General features: G+C 40.1%; 1 protein-coding gene and 1 non-coding gene across 2 annotated transcripts in view; one reads left to right on the top strand and one right to left on the bottom strand.

The window, feature by feature from the left end:
• The window catches only part of CSMD3 (CUB and Sushi multiple domains 3), a 1,712,448-nt gene that overhangs the window by 826,957 nt on the left and 858,913 nt on the right, over positions 1-26,578 (bottom strand). The window lies entirely within an intron of this gene.
• LOC132542949 (small nucleolar RNA SNORA17) lies at positions 23,724-23,852 on the top strand. The gene has a single exon (XR_009553919.1). It is a non-coding gene; the product is annotated as a small nucleolar RNA SNORA17 (small nucleolar RNA).

The following is a 26,578-nucleotide window of genomic DNA, read 5'->3' as shown; positions in this document are numbered from 1 at the left end:
AATTTGAGAAAAGAGGAAGAGGTAGAGAGGAAAAGAGACAAAGGGACACCTGCAGCCCTAATTCAACATTTGTGAAGCGCCCCTCACCCCTGCAGGTGGGGACCAGGGGCTTGAACCCAGGTCCTTGTGTACTGTATGTAATGTCTGCACTTAAGCAGTTGTGCCACCACTTGGCCCCTTTATCTCTCTTTTGATTTCTTCTTCTTTTTTTTTTCTCTTTATTTATTTATTGGATAGGGAATGACAGATACCAAGAGGGAAGGAGGTGATAGTGAGGAAGAAAGGGAGAGAGACACCTGCAACACTGCTTTATCACTCTCGAGGCTTTCTTTCCCCCTGCAGGTGTGGACTGGGGATTCAAACCTGGGTCCTTGTATATTGTAATATGTGTGTTCAACCAGATACACCACTTCCTGGCCCAATTTGTTTTTCTTTTACTATCTCCTTAAGCTCAAATCTTAGTGTTTTCCAGTTTACTCACAGAATTATTTTTAAAATTTTTGTTTTTATTAGCTTAACATTGGTTTACATTATTGAAAAAAATCTATGTACAACTTCACAAACACAAAATTACGTAAATTTTGTGGTCATTATACTAAAGAGCCCTCTCTACTCATCCAACCTTAAGTACCCCATCCATTCCTCCTGATAATCAACAGTTTTCATAGACTAAAATTTATTTTTATTATTATTGGCAGATTTGTTTTTGTTATTTATAATATACAAAAGAGTTAAACCATCCAGTAGTTGTTTTCAGTTCCTATTTCATTTAGCATAATCACCTCTGGTTCTACCATCTTGCACAGAAAAATAAGCCAAGTTTTTAAATTGTGAACAGTATTCCACAGAATATATATCTCATCACAGTATCTTTATCCAGTCAATTACTGAAGGACATTTGAACTTGCCTTACATTTTGGTTACTGTGAGCAGTGAGTGTAGCTATGGACATAGAGGTACATAGATTCTTTCAAACAAATATTTTTACATCTTTCAGATAAATGAATAGAAATGGTAGTGGAAGACCACTAGTTATTTCCAATTTGGGGGGTTTGCTTATTTGTTTTATTGGAAGGTTAAAGGTTTATATTACAGTTTTTGACATACAGACACAACCTTGACAGTATCTAGGAGACACCATCTCCCTCATCCTAGGGGCCCTTACCCCATCATATACTAGGACTCCACTGTGCCTTTATCTGAACCCTTTCTATCTTTCCCCAGAGTCCTTTGCTTTGGTGTAATAATAGTATCACATACAGTCCAAATTTCACTTTATGCTTTTGAATTAAATTCCACCTATGAGTGATCATTCAGTATTGGTCCTTCTCTTTCTGGTTTATCTCACTTCAACATGATGCCTTCAAGTTCTAACCAATTTATTGTAAAAGAGATGACCTAATTGTGTCAATGGCTACATGATATCCCACTGTATATAGGTTCTAAAACTTTCTTAGCCACTCATGACTCATGGTCACTTTAGGTCACTTCTAAGTTTGGGCTATTACAGACAGAGCCACTACAAACACAAGTAAGAATAAGTCTTTTTGGAAAGGTGACTTTGTTTTCCCCAGATATCTCTCCAGGAGTGGGACAGGGGTGCGTGGGCCAGCATGTGGCAAGACAGATGCACGATGTAGGCAAGCTATTTTGCCTATCTTGTTGCTTTCCACTTTTATACCTATATGTCCTTAGACATACCACCTCCTCTATGCCAAAAATGCACCATCTACTACATATAATATGGGGATCTGATGTGTTCTTAAAGTCAGACTATACTTGGCTCATAAAGATTATCCTAAATGTGCACTCCTTCCTTTGGATTTCTATAGCTGAGGCATACATGTATTGGCCCATAATGTACTATAATTAATTATTTACCCATCTGTCTCTTTATTTTAGTTTTTATTCGCCTTTACATTTCATTGATGCCTGTGGTATTAACTAGTTTTATCATATTTACTTTATTTATTATTGTTGCCTCTAGGGTCATTACTATTGTTTGGTGCACAACTGCTCAGCCCCTGTAATGAACATCTATACGCCAATTAATTGTCAGGAAACAATGTAAGCGCTTGTCTAAAGATCACACAAACGATTAGTGGAAAAACTGGGAATTGAGCCTAATGATGTGCTTCCAGAAAGGGAGGTTGTCGTTGTTGTTGTTTGCTTCATTTTTACCTTTGCGCTGTTCAGCACTGACTTACAGTAGTGCTGGGGACTGAACCTGGGAGAAAATGAATTCTTAAGCAGATTCCCTCTCCCAGAGCCCAATACTCAAGCAATAGTTGAGCTGTGCAATACATAAAGACAGTAGGCCTAGCTTCTTTCAATAAAGACTAAACAATCACACATTACCATAATTGTAGAGAAGTATGTATGCAGATAATCACAGGGTGGTACATTTTAGCTATAGCTTTGGAATTATTTAAATTTTACAGGTGAGTTCTACTTATAGGACTTGAGTTTAGGTATCTTCTGCTTACCCCCAAGAGCCATTCTACCTCTTTTTCAGTCCTTTTTCCCCCTTCTACCTACTGCCCTTAGAGTGGACTAAAGGTGAACCCACATACCTTAGCTGCCAGGCACCTGCACTTCTGATTTTTTTTTTTTTTGGTGTGCAACAGGTAGCCACACAACAGCTGACACACACCAGACAGGAGACTGTGGGGTTCTGGGGGATCCTGTAAGATAATCTCCTTCCTCAATGCCTTCTCTGCCTGATCAGCATGGGACAGTTGTTTCCCTCTAATGAAAACCAACCTTAAAGCAGGTTGTCTTTTCCAAGCAGCTGTCTTCTGAGTTCACTCTGTCATTATTCCTGAAGGTGATCATGGCTCCCTACTGTCACTCCTCAGGATACTGTATAACCACTTGTTAGTTTCCTCAAGCTCTGTTTACACATATGCAGTGTGAAAGTGCCTTCTGTTTCCTGCAGTGCCCCTAACTGATACACTACAATTTACCATCTAAATCACAATGCAGCTGAATATGAGTTATCAGCATCCCACTGATAGTTGATTTTATTATCTTACATTTTGTCTCAGATTATAAAATGAGACTGAGATTTCTTTAACAAAATTTCACACTGCTGGAAGTCAGATATTTGTACATCATTGGCAGTTTAATTTGGAAGGAATCGAGTGAGTTGGAGCTGGGCACTCTTGGAGTAACACCTGGTTCTTTTTCTTTTCTTCCCTGCTGGGGGAGCAAAGAATCATAAGTTGGAAAAGAGGTACTGAAATAAATGAGGTACAAAGGTCAAAGTGAATAGAAGAGCAGGCTGAAAAGCAAGACTTCTAAAAAAAAAAAAAAAGCTGTGAACAAAATAACAAGCATTGATTTAAATGGTAGTGACTACAGTTTTTGGAACCAGACTCCTTGTTCAACCTCCCCCCCACCCCTTTTTCCCACTGAACAAATAATTTTGATAGCAAATGTAGTACACTCAAATTTTGAACTCAGCTGAATTTTTAGCCCAAGACCAACATCTGGCCTTGAAGTGACATAGAAATTCTCACAGATCAATCTTTGACTTGACAACAGTTGACACTGTAATTCAAATACTTCACAGAGAATCTATATAGGTTAAAAGAAAGTGATCGGTAAAACTTGCAGTTTTGCTGATTCTTAATGTTAAGGAGCCTCCTGGGAATCTCATTACCTTAGCAACAGACTTACAAAGGTTGAGCAATATAGACTCATGAAGTGGAAAAGACCTTGGAGTTAAACTTGGTCTCACCTTCAAGCATCTCAGACTAATGAGATTGTAGTCAACATTTACAGAGATTTAGGGAAGGAAATCTATAACTTCTCAGGCAAATCAGTAAAGGACATATTTTCAATAATAATTGTGTGAGATGGCTAATAGTCACAATAAAAAGGTGATTCTTTAAAAAAATCCCTGATTGGTATAAGCATTTAATTAAAAAAGTAGGCTAAAATTCAGAATGTTAAAAACTGAGACACGGTTCTCAAAATCAAAGTGAGCCATTTCTATAGGGTTGATGTAGAAAAATATCTCCAGTCAGTAATTAAGTCATATACTTTTCTGAAATGAAGTAAATTGAAAACTGTCTCAATCATATTTCACCTATCTAAGGTGAAAAAACACAGGGTGTATTTTTCTCTGGTTTTAATTATGGCATCATTTGACATTAATTTGGATTAAAATTACTTATATTTTTAAGATTTAAAAAATATTTATTAATGAGAAAGATAGGAGGAGAGAGTAAAAGAACCAGACATCACTCTGGTACATGTGCTGCTGGGGCCTAACCTTAGTATATCATGCCTAAGAGTTCAGCACTTTATCCACTGTGCCACTTTCTGGACCACAATTTGTAATTTTTTAATGGTTATATAACCGTTTGAACAAACTGCCTAAATTCTGTCATATCAGTAGCCACTACTTAAATTTAAAGGATAACAGAGGAACTCAGTTACTGCCTATTCATAAGCCAACCTTCCAGTCTTAAAGGATGTCACAGTCTGACTGTGTTCTCTCAAAATTCAAAAATGATGCTATTGAGAGATGAGGTCCTTGGATAATAATTAGGTCATGGGGTAATTAGACCCCATCCATGGAATTAGTGCTTTTATGAAAGAGGCCCCACAGAAAACCTTTAACTCCTCTCTGGTACCTGCGGATGTGCAATGAGGAAGAGAGCTCTCCCTGCAATTTTACAGAGCTGCCACCTTGATCTAAGACTTCCAGTCTGAGAAACTGTGAAGGATAAATTTCTGTTGTTTAAAAACTACCTAGTTTCTGGTATCTCCTTACAAGTACCTGAAAAAAATCAAAGACAAAAACAGGCATGGAACCCATGAACTCGTATTATGTGTATACTATTTCCCTCTCAACTACTAATTGTGAAACTTTCTTTGGAACATGTAAATCTACTCTATTTCTCTTTCCAGAGAACATATTGGAATGCAAGACTGGAGATAAGGTGATAGAGAGGTAAGATTTAACATATTACGGGGGGGGGGGCTGTGTGGTATCTCACTGGGTTAAGCGCACATAGTATGAAACACAAGGACCCACGCAAGCCTTCAGCTCTCAGTTCCCCACCTGCAGGGCATCACTTCACAAGTAGTGACACAGGTCTACAGGTGTCTATCTTTCTTTCGCCCTCCCTCCCTCTTTCTCTCCCCCTTCCCTCTCAATTTCTCTCTGTCCTTTCTAATAAAATGAGAAATGGCCTCCAGGACCAGTGGATTCTTGGTGTTGGTACCAAGCACCAGTGATGACCCTGGAGGAGAAAAAATAAAGAGCAGAAAAATAAAAATAAAATAATTCAATTCAGGAGTGGAAAAGCAAGCTAGCAGACTAAAAAAGCTATAGACAGAAGCAAGAACTAAGATTGGGAAGATTTATAGTAACTAATGTGGTTGCAGATATATGAGGTGTGGTAATCCATGACATTTCAGATAAAAGAAACAGTTTGACCAACAAAAGTTTGTTTTGTGAAACCACATATCTGGAGAAATTTAAGCAGCTTGAAATGGCAAGAACAAGGAGAGTAAAATAAGGATGAGGAAATTGGGGAGATATGTGGCACCCGTAAGTCAATATAAGAACCTGTGATTTTTTTTTGTAAGCTGGGGTGTTGCTGAGGACTTATTCTGATGCAGTCTCCGCCCCCAGGTTTTTCTATGCCCCGTTAAATCCTAGAGTGCCCCCTTTCAACCAATCCTGGCCCTACACGTCACCCCTGGTTGTCGCCCAATAAAAAGCCGCCTCACCCCTCCCCTCTCTTTCTCTGGGCTCTCGTCTCTCCCTCTCTGAGGTCTCGCTCCCTGCTCTCCCCCCGTGGTCGGCCATTGCCGGCTGGCTCCACGTGGTCTGAACCAAACCTCCCCACCCATCCTATTATAAAGATTTGTGTACCCCTTTGCTCTGGACGTCCACTCTCTTCTCCGTGGTGCAGCCCGACACCAGACCGCTGCAACAACATCTGGCGCCCATCGTGTTCCGTACCCACACCACGCCCGGCCTGAGGTCTCCGAAACCGCCCAGACACAGGTAAGTGGCCCCGCGTTTCCCTCCACCATGGGATTTTTTCCGTTTTATGAGGAGGTGTCCCAGACATTCTATCCTTCTCTCCTGGGACAGGCTTTCGATCTCAGAGACGCTTTAATTTTTGCTACACCATGGGTTCTCATGGCTATATTTACTATTTTCAGGATATGTACAAGGCCTCCTGCCAAAAGGTTAAGTGACCTTGAGGCTGAGATACAGGAGTTAAAGGATATTTGCTTAGGACTTAAACACCCTAAGCAATCTGCAGTCAGCCCCCAAACCGCTGCCTCCGGAGACACGTGTTCGGTTTCTCCTGCGGCAGCTTCCGCTTCCATGACCCCTCCACCCACTGCCCCTGAAGACACGTGTTTGGCCGCTCCTTTGACCCCTCCCCCAGCTGTCCCCACAGACACGTGTTCAGTTCCTTCTGCTTCTCTAGCCCCGCCCCCTGCTTCCCCTGAGGCTTCCGGTTCTCTAGCCCCTCCCCCTGCCGTTCCTGTTTCAGCTCCGCCTGCAGCTTCTGCGTTCCTGAACCCCGCCTCTGCCCCTGCCATTCTGGTTTCAGCTCCGCCCCCGGTCCCTGCTGCCGTGGTTTCAGCTCTGCCTGAGGCTTCCTCGTCCCTGCTCCTGCCCCCTGCTGATACGTCACCATTAAGGGACCTAGTGGCTGAGATACGAGAGCTAAAGGATATTTTTTCAGCATTTAAGGATTTTAAACCATGTGCAGTCCACCCCGGGAGCTCCGTCCCCGTAGATATGCGTTTAGTCTCCCCTGCAGCCACTACAGCAGTTTCTACTGAACTTTCCACTTCTGTAGCTCCCTCTCCCGCACCATCGGACCAAATCCACACATTCCTGGTAAACTTGGCCCCTTCTAAACAAAACCCTCAGCCGCGGCAGCCATGTTCCTCTAAAGCACTTGGAACGCAAAGACAAGCAGTCAGGGAGGACGGGATGCACTCTCCATGGACCAAGTCCATCTTGAGAAGCTTTTACCAGCATTTAAATACACCACAAGACTGGAAAGAACTGGCTCGTGCTGTACTCCCAGACCCACGCTATCTTCAGTGGCAGGCATGTTTCCGCGATGAGTGCTCTAGGCAATCGCAGGAAAATAGTAACAAACAGGTAGAATGGAATTTTGATGCTTTGTTTGGAGCAGGAGCTTATGAATCTGGAGCTCAGCAGGCAGAAGCCAGGTTTCCAACCGGTTATTTTGAACAGGTACGCATCTGTGCAACACAAGCATGGGAAAGGGTGACCACACCTGATGTAGATCCATCAGCTCCCATTAACTCTTTTCACCAAGGCTCTGATGAGTCATTGGCGAGCTTCATCTCAAGGGTGAAGAGAAGCTTAGAGAGAAAGGTTTATAATCCTGACGTCCGCAAACTACTCCTGCGCTCTATTGTCTGGGAAGGCATGACACCACAATTCCGTCAGGTATGCCTTAATCTTAAACACCTACACCCAGATAATTGGATTCTAGTGACACAGGAACTTACATCAGGCAATTATGGGACACCCGCTACGACGCAGGTCTATGCAGTTGCCCCACGTAAGCAAAACGGGGCCTGCTTTCAGTGTGGTCACCAAGGACATTGGCGTAACCAATGTCCTGATAAGTTGCGACCACGCCTCCAGTCAGGGAAACCACGCCTCCAGCCAGAGCAACCCCGCTTTCAGTCAGGGAGCCAGAGACCACGTACTGTTTGTCCAAAATGTCGTAAGGGGTTTCATTGGAAGAGAGATTGTCGGTCCCAATTTCATAAAGATGGTTCACCCCTGAATGGTACAAATTCGGGGCCTGAGATTTTGTGGACCACTCCTGTTTTAGAATGGGGCCACCCTTCTATGACAGTAAAGATTGGCAATATTCCTTTTAAATTTTTGATTGACACGGGGGCAGCAAAGACGATTTTAAGGCAAGAATTGGTTCCCCAAGATTGGGAACTCATCCCTGGACCCAGTTTACATGGAATAGGAGGGATGACGAGAGCATTTTGCACATGAGACTCGCTTATGTGGGAAGACCCAGAAGGTTCTACCGGACACTTCCGCCCTTTGGTAGCTAATATTAGCACCAACTTACTGGGCAGGGATCTTCTGGAATGTCTTGATGTTAGGATATCCACAGACGCCTCTGCAGAGCGTAAAACTCATTCCCGCGATACCAAGTCTATTCAGCACCCCCAATACTAAATGCCACTGTTTGTAGCCAAACACCCCGCTTAAGTTGGCTTTCTAATGAGCCTGTCTGGGTGGAACAGTGGCCTTTACCTAGGGATAAGCTAAAAATTTTTAAAAGAGCTTGTCCGAGAGCAGTTGTCCTTGGGACACATTCGTCATTCTCGAAGCCCATGGAATACTCCTGTCTTTGTGATTAAAAAGCGCTCGGGAAAATGGCGCCTCCTTCAAGATCTCTGTGCAGTAAATAAAACAATGCAGGTCTGGGGCTCCCCCCAAAGGGGTTTGCCTCTGGCTTCTGCAATTCCCACGGGAATTCCAATCATAGCTATTGATATACAAGATTGTTTTTTCTCTATCCCCTTGCATCTGCGAGATTGTACATGTTTTGCCTTCTCTGTTCCGTCTATTAATAATGCCAGCCCCGCTGATAGATTTGAATGGGTGGTGCTGCCCCAGGGTATGGCCAATAGTCCTACAATTTGTCAGGAGGCTGTTAAATCTGCCCTTGTCCCATATATTCATAAGGGCCTTAATATTTTTCATTATACAGATGATATTTTAATATGGGGAAAATCAGATACAGATCTCTATGCCTTACATGATTTTCTCATTCCTGCATTAAAGAAAAGCGGCCTTAATATAGCCCCTGAGAAGATACAGCTGATCCCTCCAATATCCTTCCTAGGTTCAGAGATTTCTCTAACGCAAATTCGTCCCTTAAAACCTAATGTTACCTTCCCTTCTAACCTTACTCTTGCTTCTTTACAAAGTTTTCTAGGAAATTTAAATTGGCTTAGGCAGTATCTCTATCTGCCCACAAGCTGCCTCCAACCACTGTTTGACCTGTTGAAAGGAAACAAACAGCCCTCTTCAAAACGTAAGTTAACTCCTGAGGCCTCCTTGGCACTGGAAAGGGTTAACCAGGCCCTCCAGGACATGCACCTTGTTCGATTCTCCCCCTCCTCTCCGGTAAACCTTCTAATCTTCAACTCCACCCCCACAGTAGTAGGGGCACTGTGGCAAGACCATGGGGTTCTCGAATGGCTTCACACGGCAGTAGGAGGAGCTCCAAGACTCCTCACTGAGATAGATGCGTTAGCATTCATAGTTCGCCAAGGGAGAAATAGGTCTGTGCAGGTCTTAGGGAAAGAACCGGATTTAATCATTCTGCCCTTTTCTCTCACAGATAGAGTGGCTTATACGCCATCATTCCTGCTTTGCCATAAGCTTTGTGGGGTTTCCAGGACAAATAGATAACCATTTTCCTTCTAATAAATTGATAGCTTCTTTACCTCTTCTGCCTCTACTAGCACCTAAACTTTTCTCTCGGGATCCCATTCCCTCTGCTCCTACAATCTTTACTGATGGCAGAAAAAGGGCAGCTGCTGCCCTTATATATTACCCAGACAAACAATCTCCTAAACCTCTCTTTACTGAGCTTCCTGATAATTCCCCTCAGTACAAAGAACTTTATGCTGTTTTTCTTGCACTAAAAGCTGTACCAGAATCCTTCAACCTTTTTTCTGACAGTGTGTATACTGTTAACTTACTTCCATGGCTTGCTCATTCTTATGTGAAAATTGATGACAACCCACTTTCCCCTCTCTTGATTCAAATCGCCTCTATGCTCTGTTCTCGAACCCAACCACTGTATATTCAACACCTTCGTTCCCACAGCCCTCTTCCTGGTTCCCTGTCCGAAGGGAATACTGCAGTTGACCACCTTGCCTCCACAGGAACTTTCCCAGTCTCTGTCTCTGATCCTGCTAATTTTCACTCTCTAACCCATGTTAATCTTAAAGGCCTTCAAGCTTGATTCCCTGATGTTCCTGTATCACAGTTAAAACATATCCTCGCTACATGCTCTTCTTGTGCAAATCTCATAAAGACACCTGCTATCCAGACCCTTGGGGTTAACCCCCGAGGTTTAAAAGCTAATGCTATTTGGCAAATTGATGTCACCCACATACCAAACTTTGGCAAACAAAAATATGTGTTTGTCTCAATTGATACCTTTTCTAAATTTATGTGGGCTACAGCTCAGACAGGAGAAAGTGCTAAAAAGCTTGTAAGCCATATGCTCTCTTGTTTTGCCGTTATGGGGGTCCCATTATTTTTGAAAACAGACAATACACCTATGTTTACAAGCAAACAATTTAAAGATTTTTGTTCCCTCTGGAATATTACTCATACCACGGGCATTCCCTACAATCCACAGGGACAAGGCATTGTCGAGAGGGCCCATCAAACTCTGAAGGCTCAACTAAATAAAGATAAAGGAGGAACATATCCCCCAAATATCCAGCTAGCAAAAGCCTAACTACATTAAATCTCTTTAATATTTACAATAACTCGGCCTTACCCCCTATTATTCTTCACTGGCAAACACCATCTACTCTCCCATCTATTAAGGTCAAATGGAGAGACCCACTCGATAAAGTTTGGAAAGGGCCTGACCCATTATTGACCATGGGAAGGGGTTTTGCATGCATTTTCCCTCAAAATTTCTCTAATCCTGTCTGGGTTCCTGCCCGCCATGTCCGACAATACCCGCAGGATGGCGCTGTTATTCCTGAAGAACAAGAAATAACACAAGAGGACTAGATGCAGGATACATCCCAGGATCCATAATATGGCATGGCAGAACCTACAAAAGTTGGCTCACAGAGCCCTCTCTCCTACCCCTTCCCTGAATGTCTTATGTTATGACTGGCCAGTTGTGTTTTGTGAGTGAGTGTGCTGAATGACCAAAAATTTTTGTATGACCCATCTGCTTAGAAGTACTCTAGATGTTAAAACCATTGTTACTAACATGCATTAACTCTCTAAGTAACCTGAGTCTGCTTATAGTCCAAAGTCAATTATAGTAAACCTCTAACTTGTTACAAGTTTTATTGTTTTTCACAAGTAAGTGATTACAGCTATCAAGCCTTCATATGAGGAATCATCTGTTCATATGGTAAGGTATTAAACTGTAAGAAGTTCCTCCATATCCAACCTATGTGAATTAGCAACATTCACATATTCTTGTAAACTTAACTGGTGTATCTTGTCATGCCACCATAGGCCTGCCTTTGTCAGCCAACAATTTAAAGATGTTTCTCTTTATAACATCACCCATGCCACGGACATCCTTTACTACCCCCAAAGACAAATGGCTGTTCCCCTGGACATCACATTCACTGACTGCTTCCCTTAGACTTGAGATATGATCCTACCTCTTCATATCAATGGATACATTCCCCCTTCCTTACCTGTATACCCTTAGTTGTGGGACCCTAGCTTGTTTTACTTCTTCTGCTCACAATAGGTCCTATAATTCTTTTTTCCAACATTTTAAATTTATTTATTAATGAGAAAGAGAGAAAGAACCAGATTCACTCTGGTACATGTGCTGCCAGTGATCGAACTCAGGACCTCATGCTTAAGAGTCCAAGGCTTTAGTCACTGCATCACCTCCCGGACCACAGTCCTATAATTCTTAACAAGCTCATGGCCTTTTGCGGCAACAGATTGATGCCATAAAGATGCAACCTATACAAAGTCACTATCATAGGCTGGACATTGCAGAATATTGAGTTGCTGTGGAGGATTTGCCCCCCTCCATCAGAACGTCCACCATGTAGAGGGCTGGCTAGCCAATGACGGGTAAGAGGAAACTAGCGCTATCCAGTCAACCTAACACAGGGCATCTGGTACTACTGGGCAAAAATGACCAGGTGTTCCAATGACGGGTAAGACGGAAGGCTGATCCCCAACCTAAGACAGGCACAGTCCACCCTGCCACAAAACAAAGTCCGCCAAACATCAAAACATGATATAAGACAGGGAGACATGTGTGGAGCCACATGTGCCCTCAAGGTTGCTATTGGCATGGCCATAGAGTTTATGTTAAAAGATAGTTCCTGGGAATCGGGTGGTGGCACAGCGGGTTTAGCAAGAACTGGCTTGAGGATCCCAGTTTGAGCCCCCTGCTCCTCACCTGCAGGGGAATCACTTCACAGGCGGTGAAGCAGGTCTACAGGTATCTTTCTCTCCCTCTGTCTTTCATTTCTCTCTGTTCTATCCAACAACCACAATATCAGCAATAATAACAATATAATTACAACAAGAACAACTAGGGCAACAAAAGGCAAGATACAAAAAAAAAAAAAAAAGGGGATAAGATAGTTCCCGCTTCCCTACACCTTAGAGTCTTTGTTAAAAGATAAGGTCTTTTTCCCCATGAATCACCCAGGACCTTCCAGATAAACGGCTGACTACCATGACAAATAATATAAAATATAATCATAAATGAATAGGAAAGATACATCCCCCAATACTCAGTTGGTCAAGGCATCAAACCTCTTTTTCTATAAAGCATTCAAATCAGATGCCCTGCTAACCACGAGAAGCAGATTGTTTATGTTTCTTTCACAGGAATCCCGGAAAAACCATCTGAACCCCTGCACACCCTGACGTCACTCACTAGATGGCACGACTACCGTGGCACACCCCCCGAAACCCTAGATGTCACTCAACGCGATCTGAAGAACCTGATACACAAACTCCAAGGACAGAACTTTCTTCATGCCTGGTTACCGTTCCTGCTTCTGACCTGCTTGTTACGTGTTGGCAGTTCCAGCTAGCTATCTACAAAAGAACAACATTCCAGCGGCTGACCTCCCTCATGCAGCGTTGCATCCCCTGCCAATTCTCCCCCTAGCCATCTACTTCGGACTGAGACTTGTATCAGACTTTCTGACATACCCTATATACATTTTACACAATTTTGAAGCAGCTTATTTCCCTTCACGCTGCTGGTTTTTCATAGACTGATCCTGAGTAATTCATAGACTTTACAGACTGTTTCCTCGAGGACTATACAATGCCAAATAGCCCCTTTGTTTGGTGGGTCATGCCTCCCGCCTCCCCCTCATTATGTACCCTTGACCCTTTCCCCACCCAAACAGGGAATGCTCCTTTACACACCAATCCTTCCCTTCACACCACACTGGCTTTTACTTCTCCCCTACTTGTCTCTTCCTATTTTGTTATATCATTTAGGCTTATGCCCAAAAGGTTTCTGCCCCATGATAGTTTTTTATAGACTTTGTACATCTTATGCAATTACTAGATAGAAAGATAGAAAAGATGTAGAGATATTGTGAAGAGATGGTTGAGCAGGCTGCGCTTAAACCTATGAGATGAGTCTCTCCAGGTAAGTCTCTCTCTCTAAAGAGGGGTTAAGCACAGGAGGACGCATAAATCTCACAAGGTTGGCAGCCATTTAAGCCTTCCCTCCTCCACAAAAAGTCCTACATCTTCCCACCTGAGCATGGCATTCCTCTAAAACATTTAAGCCTGCTCCATTCCATTTTTCTTTACTGTGTCCAATTAGATATAAAGGGATAGGAGGAGATGTTGCTGAGGACTTATTCTGATGCAGTCTCCTCCCCCAGGTTTTTCTATGCCCCGCTAAATCCTAGAGTGCCCCCTTTCAACCAATCCTGGCTCCGCCCCCAGGTTTTTCTATGCCCCGCTAAATCCTAGAGTGCCCCCTTTCAACCAATCCTGGCCCTACACATCACCCCTGGTTGTTGCCCAATAAAAAGCCCCCTCACCCCTCCCCTCTCTCTCTCTGGGCTCTCGGCTCTCCCTCTCTGAGGTCTCGCTCCCTGCTCTCCCCCCCCCGTGGTCGGCCATTGCCGGCTGGCTCCACGTGGTCTGAACCAAACCTCCCTCCCCATCCTATTATAAAGATTTGTGTACCCCTTTGCTCTGGACGTCCGCTCTCTTCTCCGTGGTGCAGCCCGACACCAGACCGCCGCAACAACATCTGGGGTAAGTGATTGATAAAACAAAACAAAAGCAAGCAAGCAAACAAACAAAAAAAAAGCAAAATTTTGTTCTGGTGATTTACACACAATGAATTTTTACATATATCATCACCTAATCTCCTGTGAAATAAACTAAGCATAGTTTAGAATCAATTAAAGAAATATGGCCCTTTAGGAACTTAGAGTCTAGTAATGTAACATAAAATGAAAGTATTATGAAGCATTCCTTTTTTTTCAGAAGACTCAACAGACTCACCACCTCACTTAACCTGTGTATTCTTTAAACATTTTCCTTTGAAGTACCTTGAATAAAAGAACAAAGTGCAATACAGATTTTTGTCTAAATCTCTATAGCTACCTGTTTAAAAGAGTTTGCAAGCAGAGATAGATCAATATTTTTTGAACTATAATAGCAATCAAAGTAAATGGATTTTTCTTACAAAAGGACCATAACCGCTGGCAGTTTAACAGCAGCCATCAAAAACTGCTAAACGTTGGTTCTCTTACTACATCTAACATATGGTGAAAGAACTTATAATTACTTGGAGTTACATCTATAAATCAAGTAAGAAAAATGAACCAATTTTGTTACTATAAAGATTACACTGAGAAAATACAGAGTACAGCGAATGAGAAGGATACTGTATTTTAATATTAGGTCTTTGGAACTGATTACTTCATGTAATTCAGGCTTCTGAGGCCAACATGATATACACTTCCCCACTTTCCTTGTCTACCTTTCACACTCCAAAGTTCTTTGCCTGATTAAAATCTAAGCTCGGAGGGGCTGGGGGGTGGTGCACCTGGTTGAGTGCACATGTTACAATGGACAAAGTAAAATCCAGGCTTGGGCCCTGATCCCTACCTGCAGGGGGAAAGCTTTGTGAGTGGTGAAGCAGTGCTACAGGTGTGTCTCTGTATCTCTCCCTCTCTATTTCCACCTTCCCTTTTGATTTCTGACAGTCGCTAGCCAACAAATAAAGATAATAATAATAATATTTGTTTATTATTTTTATTTCTTTATTGGGGAATTAATGTTTTACATTCAATAGTAAATACAATAGTTTGTACATACATAACATTTCCCAGTTTCCCATATAACAATATAACCACCATTAGGTCCTCTGTCATTCTTCTTGGACCTTTATTCTCCCCACCCACTCACCCCCACCCCAGAGTCGTTTACTTTGGTGCGATACGCCAATTCCATTTCAGGTTCTACTTCTGTTTTTTTTTTTTCCTTCTGATCTTGTTTTTCAACTGCTGCCTGAGAGTAAGATCATCTCATATTCATCCTTCTGTTTCTGACTTACTTCACTTAACATGAATTTTTCAAGGTCCATCCAAGATCAGCTGAAAATGATGAAGTCACCATTTTTTACAGCTGAGTAGTATTCCATTGTATATATATACCACAACTTGCTCAGCCACTCATCTGTTGTTGGACACCTGGGTTGCTTCCAGGTTTTGCCTATTATAAATTGTGCTGCTAACATATGTGTACACAGATCTTTCTGAATGGGTGTTTTGGATTCCTTAGGATATATCCCCAGGAGAGGAATTGCAGGATCATAGGGTAGGTCCATTTCTAGCCTTCTGAGAGTTCTCCAGACTGTTCTCCACATAGGTTGCACCAATTGACATTCCCACCAGCAGTGCAGGAGGGTTCCTTTGACCCCACAACCTCTGCAGCATTTGCTGCTGTTACCTTTTCTGATGTATGACATTCTCACAGGAGTGAAGTGGTATCTCATTGTTGTCTTTATTTGCATTTCTCTGACAGTCAGAGACTTGGAGCATTTTTTCATGTGTTTCCTGCCTTTTGGATCTCTTCTGTGGTGAATATTCTGTCCATGTCCTCCCCCCATTTTTGGATGGGGTTATTTGTTGTCTTTGAGTTTAGCAAGCTCTTTATATATGTTGGTTATTAAACTCTTGTTGATGTATGGGATGTAAAGATCTTCTCCCAATCTGTGCGGGGTCTATTGGTTTGGGTAGCGGTTTCTTTTGCTGTACAGAAGCTTTTTAATTTGATGTAGTCCCATAGGTTTATACTTGCCTTAGTCTTCTTTGTAATTGGATTCGGTTCATTGAAGATGTCTTTAAAATGTATGCGGAAAAGAGTTCTGCCAATATTTTCCTTTAAGTATCTGATAGTTTGTGGTCTAACATCCAAGTCCTTGATACACTTGGAATTTACTTTTGTATCTGGTGAAATACAGTAGTTCAGTTTCACTCTTCTGCATGTTTCAACCCATTGTTTCCAACACCATTTGTTGAAGAGACTCTGCTTTCCCCATTTAATAGTCTGGGCACCTTTGTCAAAGATTAGATGTCCATAGGTGTGCGGGCTCACTTCTGGGCTCTCAATTCTAGTCCACTGGTCAGTGTGTCTATTCATGTTCCAGTACCAAGTGGTTTTGATGACAATGGCCCTATAATACAATTTGAGATCTGGGAGTGTGATGCCTTCAGTTCTGTTATTTTTTCTCAAGACTTTTTTGGCAATTCTAGGTCTTTTCTGGCTCCAGATAAACATTTGTAGCATTTGTTCTATTCTCCTAAAAAATGTGCTTGGGATCTTGATGGGGATAACATTAAATCTGTATAGGGCTCTGGGTAGTATATTCATTTTGATGATGTTAATTTTTCCAACCCATAAACATGGAATATCTTTCCACTTCTTTGTGTCTTTTTCAATTTCCTTGAGTAGTGATTCGTAATTTTCAGTATACAAGTCTTTCACTTCTTTGGTTAGGTTTATTCCTAGATATTTTATTGTTTTTGTTGCTATAGTAAAAGGAATTGATTTCTGGATTTCAATTTCTTCTAACTTATTGTTTGCATAGAGGAATGCCACTGACTTTTGAATGTTAATTATTTTTTTAAATCCAAGCTCATGGCCAGGAAAATAACTGAACTAGATAGTGTGCTTGCTCTGTCATAAGTGGCATCCTGGTTCAAGCCTCAATCACACTGGTCAAAGTTTTGGTGTTGTGATATCTTTCCCTTTCTATCTTTGTCTCTGTCCTCATGTCTATAAAATCTGGGTCAGACCAGTCAATGCCCATGTTCAGTGGGGAAGCAATTACAGAAGCCAGACCTTCTACCTTCTGCATCCCACAACGACCCTGGGATAGAGAATGGGAAAGCTATCAGTGGAGGGGATGGGATATGGAGATTTTGTGGTGGGAATTGTGTGGAGTTGTACCCCCATCCTATGATTTTGTTAATGTCTCCTTTCTTTCTTTTTTTTTTTTTTTAATTTTTTTTAAACAAATTTTTCTTTTCTTTTTTTTTTTTAATATTTATTTATTTATTTATTCCCTTTTGTTGCCCTTGTTGTTTTATTGTTGTAGTTGTTGTTGATCTTGTTGTTGTTGGATAGGACAGAGAGAAATGGAGAGAGGAGGGGAAGACAAAGAAGGGGAGAGAAAGATAGACATCTGCAGTCCTGTTTCACCACTTGTGAAGCGATTCCCCTGCAGGTGGGGAGCCGGGGGCTCGAACCAGGATCCTTACACTGGTCCTTGTGCTTAGCGCCACCTGCGCTTAACCCACTGTGCTACCGCCCGACTTCCAATGTCTCCTTTCTTAAATAAATAAAAAATAAAAAAAAAAAAGGCTGGGTCAGAGCAATGAAGCCCTAATGATGACCAAAAAGGAAACAAACAGTAAATTAACCTCAGGAATAACACTATATTAACTATTTGTCTTTTACTTTCAATTTGTTAAAATTTAACTACCTTTTAATTCTACTAAATAGCTGAGTAAATGACAGTAACTTTATTTTATTTATTATTTTTAATACTTTTATGAACCCTGTGGCCTTCCTGAATGCCTACCCTGAAGCCTGATCTTTCACTTCTGATTATAATTTTAAAAGAATGTCAAGTTATAATTGTGACAGACAGCTTGGAGTTTGTGGTGAGTTAAAAAAAAAAAGTCAGGTGCTTCAACTAGTATTTAGCACCACTGTTTGTGTCACATATTTAATATTATTTATTTATTTATTTAGTCCCTTTTGTTGCCCTTGTTTTTTTTTCTTTTTTTAATTTTTAAAATTTATTTATTTAATTAATGTATTTGTATGTTAACTCTCTTTTCAGCCACTAGGTTCCAGATGCTAGCAGGATGCCAACCAGACTTCCCTGAACAGAAGATACCACCAATGTGTGCTGGAGCTCCACTTCCCCAGAGCCCCACCCTACTAGGGAAGGAGAGAGGCAAGCTGGGGATAAGGATTGACCAGTCAAAGCCCATGTACATTGGGGAAGCAATTACAGAAGCCAGACCTTCCCACCTTCTGCATCCCACAATGACCTTGGATCTATACTCCCAGAGGGATAAAGTATAGGAAAGCTATCAGGGGAGGGGCTGGGATACAGAGATCTGGTAGTGGGAATTGTGTGTAGTTGTACCCCTCTTATCCTATGGTTTTATTAATGTCTCCTTTTTTAAGTAAATAAATTAAAAAATAAAAAACAAAAGGGAATAAATAATAAATATTTTTTTAAAAATGAACTATATCCTTTTCACTGCTACCTTTACAAATCTTGTCCTGGTGTTCTTAGAGAAAATAAATTTGGCGACCAAGGGTTACAGTTAAATATATATATGCAAGAGGAAAAAGTTTGACACAAGGAAACATAAATTCAATTCAGGAATTTTACTAATTTATTTTAAATTCCAATTAGGCCTTCAGGAATTATCTAAGGTGCCATTTCCTCACAGTCTTTATAATTTTTTTTTTTTTTTAATCACCACAAGGGCTTTCTGTGGGGCTCTATGCTCTACAAATCTATCACTACCAATGGATTCTCCTTTCCTTTCCTTTCCTTTCCTTTCCTTTCCTTTCCTTTCCTTTCCTTTCCTTTCCTTTCCTTTCCTTTCCTTTCCTTTCCTTCCTTCTTTCTTTCTTTCTTCCTTTCTTTCTTTCCTCCCTTTCTTTCTTTGTTCTCTTCCTTTCCTATTTTATTTGATAGGATAGAAAGAAATTCAGAGGGGAGAGGGAGAAAGGAAGAAAGAAAGCTATATAGTTTCACCTTCACTGTTGGTGAAGCTTTCCCCCTGCTGGTGGAGCAAGGGCAGGGGCTGGGAGGTTCAGACCTGACTTCTGGTAATGTGTGCACTCAATGGGTGCTCAGACCCTGTACACCACCATTTTATAACAGATTACTTTTATTTGCTATAAATGCTAAAAGCACAGACTGAAATGACCTACATATATATATATATATATATATATTTGCACTCAATTTTCTGTAGACTTGATGAGTTCATCTTTTGGGGTTCTTTACCAATTTATAAGACGCTCACTACTAGGTTAATTATTGGAGATAGTTGAAAGTTCTGTTATGCGGAAAAACTTGGAAAATATCATCAGAAAAAGCAAAATCAGTGTGGCTTTTTTTTTAACCTTACTAAAAACTACGTTTTAAATGTGAATATGCCAAATATGTAGTGGGATAGGTTATGTGATTGGACTCTGTAAGGAAAATAGATGAAAGAAAGAAGAAAAGATATTTTCAATGACAATATCTTTCAAACAAGAAAAGATATTAATCAATGACAATACATTCATAATATTTGAATTTTTATGATATTTATTTATTGTATGTACATAGACAGGGATTGAGAGGGGGGAGAGACAGAGAAGGAGGGAGAGAGACAGAAAGACACCTGCAGCACTGCTTTAGCACTCTCAAATCTTTCCCCCAAAGGTGGGGACTGGGGGCTCAAACCTGGCTTCTTGTTCATTGTAACATGTGCACTCAACTGGGTGCACCACCACCCAGCCCCACTTTCACAATATTTGTGCTTGGTCTAGCAAAGCTTTCTTGAGGAGCCTTTAATTAAAGCTTTGTTTTGGGAGGCTGGGCGGTAGTGCAGCAGGTGAAGCGCACATGGCGCAAAACTTAAGGACCAGTGTGAAGATTCCAGTTTGATCCTCCGGCTCCCAGGCTCCCCACCTGCAGAGGTCGCTTCACAAGTGGTGAAGTAGATCTGCAAGTGTTCATCTTTCTCTTCCCCTGTCTTCCCCTCCTCTCTTGATTTCTTCTTCACTCTGAATTTCTAACTATCTCTATCAAATGATAAAATAAAAATATTTCAAAAACATTTTAAAAGCTTTGTTTCTTGAAGTATTTTTAATTTGTCAGCATTTAGTATTATTTGAAAATAAAGAAACACGAGCTGGAATCCTACAACTATTTTTGTTACACTGCCTCCTGCCCTTGTTTACCAGTTTTTAATCTTCTAGTTGGCAACAGCATTTTTGAAGGAACAATATCATTATATATAATATGGTAGCAGTCTCCTCAATTTTTTTTTCAGGATTAAACAAGGGATACATTAAGAGGACAAATCGATAAGGATTTTTTAGTCAGTCCCCAGAAACTATTTTTAGGTGCATCTTTACATTTCTTTATAAAATTAGATTTTAAAATCTTTATTTGTTTGTTGTCTAGAGACTGTCAGAAACTGAGAGAGAATGGGGTGACAGAGAGGGAGACAGAGAGAGAGAAACCTGCAGCACTGCTTTACCACTCCCAAAACTTTGCCCCTGCAAGTGGGGACCAGGGGCTGGAGTTCTGGTCCTTGAACTTTATATCATGTGCATTCAACCAGGTGTGCTACCATCCGGCCCCTAAAATTTTGTTTTAGTAATAGCCTTACTAAGTTAGTTTAGTATGCTAAGTTAGTTTTCCCATGCTCAGTCTCTGATAACAATATGATTAAGTTCCTCACCACTCACAAGTCCCAGGGGATGTGTAATCACTCTGCCTTATCTTTAGCAATAGTCTTTTCAAGTTGGTTTACCCAGAATGATCCTTAATCCTGAAGTTTCTTATTAGAATTTCTTATCTATTGACCCCCACCCTGCTCTTTAAGTTCATACTTATCCTTTTTTTTTTTTTTTTTTTAAACTCGCTAGCTCTGGTTTATGGTGGTTTGGAGGCCTCAACCTGGGATGTCAGAACCTCAGGCATGATAGTCTCTTTACATAACCATTATGCTATCTCCCCCTACCCTACATGATCCAATCTGCCTTCAGGGTGGAGTCCATTCTCTATCTCCCACTAGAGAAACCAACTACAGTGTCACCTACGCTTATCATTTGCTCTTGAATAACACCCACTTTGCTCTTGAATAACACCTACTTTACTGTCTTCAATAAGTATTGTAATTATTTAAAACAACAAAGTACAGGAAAACAGTCTGTTCAGATCATGTGTGATTCACACGAATATACTTTGAAATCTGACTTTAAAAACTGTCGACTGCATACCTTTTGAAATTCATTTCCCCTTTTGAAAATTATATTCATTACAAACAATAAAGGGAACATCTTAAAAAATCATGTTGGAAATTATGTTATATAATTCATATAATAACAATTATTTAGTACAAGTTATCACTGAGGTGGTAAATGAGCTAACAGGTCTTGGTTACAGTAACTTAAGAATCACAAAAGTCTTCCATGGTAAAGGTACTGATTTAGAATAAAAGAGAAAAAAATGACACAGTCAAATGTACTGAATGATGATTAACTGGATCTTATACTTAAAGCCTATGAAAATATTTTGGTTCAGTTGAGGATGTTAAAATGAATGGAGTAGGGAGTTGAGTGGTAGTGCAGCGGGTTAAGCGCACATGGTGCAAGTAAGCGCACATGGTGCAAAGTGCAAGGACAGGCATAAAGATTCAAGCCTCGGCTCCCCACCTGTAGGGGAATCGCTTCACAAGCAGTGAAGCAGGTCTGTAGATGTCTATCTTTCTCTCCCCCTCTCTGTCTTTCCCACCTCTCTCCAATTCTCTCTGTCCTATCCAACAACAATTACATCGATTATAATAACAATAATAACTATACAAGGGCAACAAAAAGGGAATAAATAAATAGACAAATATAAAAAAAAAGAGTAGCAGACACTATTAGCTCATGAATGCTAAGTTTTTCAATGGAATTATATTGTGATGATATAGAGAAAGGTTCTTTTGTAAATAAGTGTGGGGCCAGGGCTTCATGCATGCACCATAACACTGCTCACAGGTTAAATTTATTTTATACATATAGAGAGACAGAGCAATAATCACAGAACCAGCTTCTTCTGTTGCTACAGGACCTCCCAGATGGTTCCAGGACTCAACCTTGGGCCTTGCTTATAGCAAGAAATATATACAAGAAGGTGAGCTCTCTCTCACCTGCTTTAGGAAAAGTCTAATATTAGGAGAAACAAAATAGCTATTTAGGGGACATAACATGATGATTGTACGTTGTTTTTTGATAGATTAGCAAAATAATAAAAGAAACAGATATGTTTAAGTGTATATAGTAGGGTGAGGTAAAGAAGGAGAGAGAACATCAGTATAATACATTCTTATTAATTTCTTAAAATATTAATTTTATTTATTTATTCTCTCTTGTTGCCCTTGTTGTTTTATTGTTATAGTTATTATTATTATTGTTGTTGTTGTTGTTGGATAGGACAGAGAGAAATGGAGAGGGGAAGGGAAGACAAAGATGGGGAGAGAAAGACACCTGCAGACCTACTTCACTGCCTGTGGTGGTGGGGAGCTGGGTGCTGGAACCAGGGACTCGAACCGGGGTCCTTCTGCCGGTCCTTGCACTTTGTGCCACCTGTGATTAACCTGCTGTACTACTGCCCAACTCCCAGTATAATACATTCTTAAAACAGGTGATTCTAGATAAACAATAGACAAATGCCCCTTTTATCATCATTTCAAATGCCAAAATTTTAAACATTAGAATAAAAACAAAAAGAGCCACTTACTGAAAATGTCATTATTTAAAAGGTACCAAAATAAAAGTATTATTAAAAATAGTAAAAGTAATAGTAATATTAACTGTGTACCGTAATTTAAGTGAAGGTTTTACAATAATTCATTTTTATCTAAAGATCTGAAACATTGTATAAGGTGTTCAGTTATCTTTTGTAATTTCTCTAAACATATAACACATAACAGACTAAAAAAAACAGATATGCAAGTGGTGATTTTGAAATGTTCATACAGATTTGTGTGAGTGAAAAGCAGGTCATATTAACTATTTATTGGCCAATAAAAATATTTGTTAATGCATGTATAAAGTATAGAGTTACCAGTTTGAATATCTGAAACATTGTAAGTTAAGCATTTAGAACTTAGAGGTTACTAAACTTAGAAGATATATCAATACAGAGAGAAAAATGTACAATGTTGTTATAGATTTCTTAAATGAAAATGATGGACACTCATTTGCTCATTAACTTTCTCACCAATAGTGACAGAATATGCGTTTACTTATTTCTTAAGAAAGAAATTGTGCTGTCACTGTGCTACCAGTGGGTTCAAGCAGTTCAACAGAATCCTCACAAACATTTCTATCTACATTTAACAATTCTGTCTGTGGGTGTATTGAACTTGACATGTCCCATCTTATGTACATGAAGGCAGCAAACAGTTTAGTTGATACATTTTGTTAAAGTGTAAGATAAATTCTAAGTATCAAATGTCAGTAACAGTGACTTTTCATTCTTGTCAAGAAGTAGGACTATTATTCTCCATGAGTGTCAGGAAACCCCCCTTCTTTTTTCCTAGACTACCACCCCCTTCTCTATATGGATTTTCACGCAATTACGAGTCAGTGCTAAGACAGAAGCAAATACCGATTAGAAGCATAGACTTTGACTGCCCCTAGAGGCGTTACAGATGTGACTGCTGTGTCACATGTGTGTCTTTATGTGGCAGAGAGAAGAGGCTTGTCTACGTCCAGTGCTCTGACCTGTGAGCCTCTGGGTGAGTGATAGTCTGACATTCAACACAGCACCCCCCGCTTGTTACTGTGTGTTTATTGGTGACCTGAATCCCGTCATGTAAAAGAGCTCTCATTCGGGGCTGGGTGGTGGCACACCTTGTTGAGCACCCGTGTTACAGTGCACAAGGTCGTGGGTTCAATCCCCAAGTCCCCCCCCTGCAGGGGGCAAGCTTTGCAAATGGTGAAGCAGGGCTGCAGGTGGCTCTTTGTCTCCCTTTCTATCTCACCCTTCCTTCTTGAATTCTGCCTCTCTATCCAATAAACAAATAAAGATAATTTTAAAAAATTAAAAAGAAGCACAGACTTTGAGGTCGGTATACTTAAGTTTTCATTTTAACCTGTGATACCACTGAATGTTTAACTTTAGACATATTTCTTAAAATTATAAAAACCCAGTTTTGCCATTCTACCAGTGGACACATACTAACTAGTTACTCACAGAATTATTGAAAAGTTTAAATAAGATAAACATAATACACTGCCTGACATAAAATGAGCATGCCCAGTCTGTGACTTATAAATATGAACTTGACATTCTGTAATGCTATTTTAGGTACCAGAGACAAAGCAATAAAAAAAAAAGTCCCCCAGCTCTCCTTCTCTGCGAAGAAGAAAAGGAAACTGCTAGTTCTTGTTTAATTTTTATTTTAGTGTGAAGGCAAACAGAAAATGGAATATAACCATGAAATTTTTCATAGTATACTAGGAGGGTGAAAAAATAGAATAAAACAAGGAAATTATGGAGGGGTGGGTGGGTAAATTATTAATGTAGTGTTTTAAGCAGATCTCCTTGAAAAATGACATTTAAGCCTAGACTAGAAAAAGATGGTGGGTTGCATACATATATCAGTAGAAAGGTTCTCTGGGGCTGGGCAGTGGCACACTTGGTTATGTGCATACAGTATGAAGCACAAAGACCAGACAAAGGAACTGGGTTCAAGTCCCTTACTCCCTTCCTGCAGGGAGGAAACTTCACAAGTAGTGAAGCAGGTTTCCAGGTGTCTATTTTTTTCTCTCTCTATTTATCTCCCCCTTCAATTTCTCTCTGTTCTATCCAACAAAATAATAATAAAAAAAAAAAAAACCACCAGGAACAGCGGATTCATAGTGCCTTCACTGAACCTAAAATTATTTTTTAAAAGTTTTATGAAAAGAGTGTGTCTGATTATTAACAACAACAATAACAACAACAATCACACAATATGGAACACAAGGAGATACCACCATTAGTAATGCAATATACTTTCATGCTTGAAGTATGGAGATGATCTTTGAAGACTTGCAGATAGATGAGATAAGCTGGGAGATGAGAGAAAGGGGTTGATCAAAGATATATCTAGTGGCTTTGCTCTGAAAAACTGGAGAATAAATTTTCCATCACCCAAGATGGAGACTGTAAAGCAATTTGTTAAGGAAATTAGCTCAATTGAGTTTGGGAAGTCTGCAAGATAACCAAACAAAAAGATTCTAGCGTCTATGATCTCAGCAGGAGACAGCAATATAGAAGTGAGTTGACACATGAATGGTACTTGAAATTATGCTACCAGAGGAAATACTTGAGGGAGTGTTGGTGAAGAAAGCAAAGAAACACTGGCATTAAGTAGTTGGACAAAGGAGCAGAAAACAATGTGACAGGATGAAAATAGTATAAACAGTATAAAGTATAGTGCTCGGGAGCACTAGTAACTACAAAGTAAACTGAAAACTGAGAAATCAATGCCAGTAGAATGTCACTGATTTGTACAGTAAGATAAATACAAAGTGTTGACTATTAGACTTCACAGTGGTGATGAGGAAGAACAAGGTGTTTCAGTATCACAGTGGAGAAAACAATTCATTTGAAGAGTAGATGTGAGAGAAAATGGGAATAGGTAAAAGAGAGATAAGCAGGGGGTAGATAGCATAATGATTATGCAAACAGACTCTCATGCCTGAGGCTTCATAGTCCCCAGGTTCAGTCCCCTGCACCACCATAAACCAGAGCTGAGCAGTGCTCTGGTAAAAAAAAAAAAAGAGAGAGAGAGAGAGAGAAGCAAGGATGATGGCCATATATATATATATATTTTTTTTTTTGCAGCAAAAAGAAACAAAGATATGGGTATAATAAAGGAATCTCCTACTTGAATGATCATGGGGATTACTTATAGAGACAAAAAACTAATTATGCAGTAGAAAGAGAAATCAATAGAGTAACTAGAGATAATGTTATATACAAATGTAAAGACTAAATTTCTGATAAAAGTATTGTCATTTCCTTTACCACAGTCATAAAAAAAATAACTACAAATAGGCAAATAATTTGATGCTTGTATAGATCTGGTGGTAGGTCAGGTACATAATGAAAGTTATTTAAATAAGGATATACCCTAAAAGGAAATTTGAATGCCAGATAATTAGTCCCTTATCTCATTGCATAGTGGTTGAATAAAATGCTTATTAAGTTCAAAACTATGCAATCAATAATGAAAGAGAAAGACAGATAACAAGACCATCACTCTGGTACATGTCATGCCAGAGTTTGAGCTTAGGACTCTACTTGAAGGACTACTCTTTACCCACTCTAGCATTGAAGCTAAACTCATGAAATCTAAATCATTTTTCACAATGTAATTATTCAAATGCATTGTTAATACAGCTAAAACACATCAAGACATACATACTCTGCCTCTCTCCATATATATAGATAGATATAGATGACATAGAAATAGAAATAGGTATAGGTATAGA

Source organism: Erinaceus europaeus, chromosome 1 (genome assembly GCF_950295315.1).
Source record: "Erinaceus europaeus chromosome 1, mEriEur2.1, whole genome shotgun sequence".
In the NCBI taxonomy this organism is placed as follows: Eukaryota; Metazoa; Chordata; class Mammalia; order Eulipotyphla; family Erinaceidae; genus Erinaceus; species Erinaceus europaeus.
Note: the sequence above shows the minus strand (reverse complement) of the source record. Positions and strands in the feature narration are given on the sequence as shown.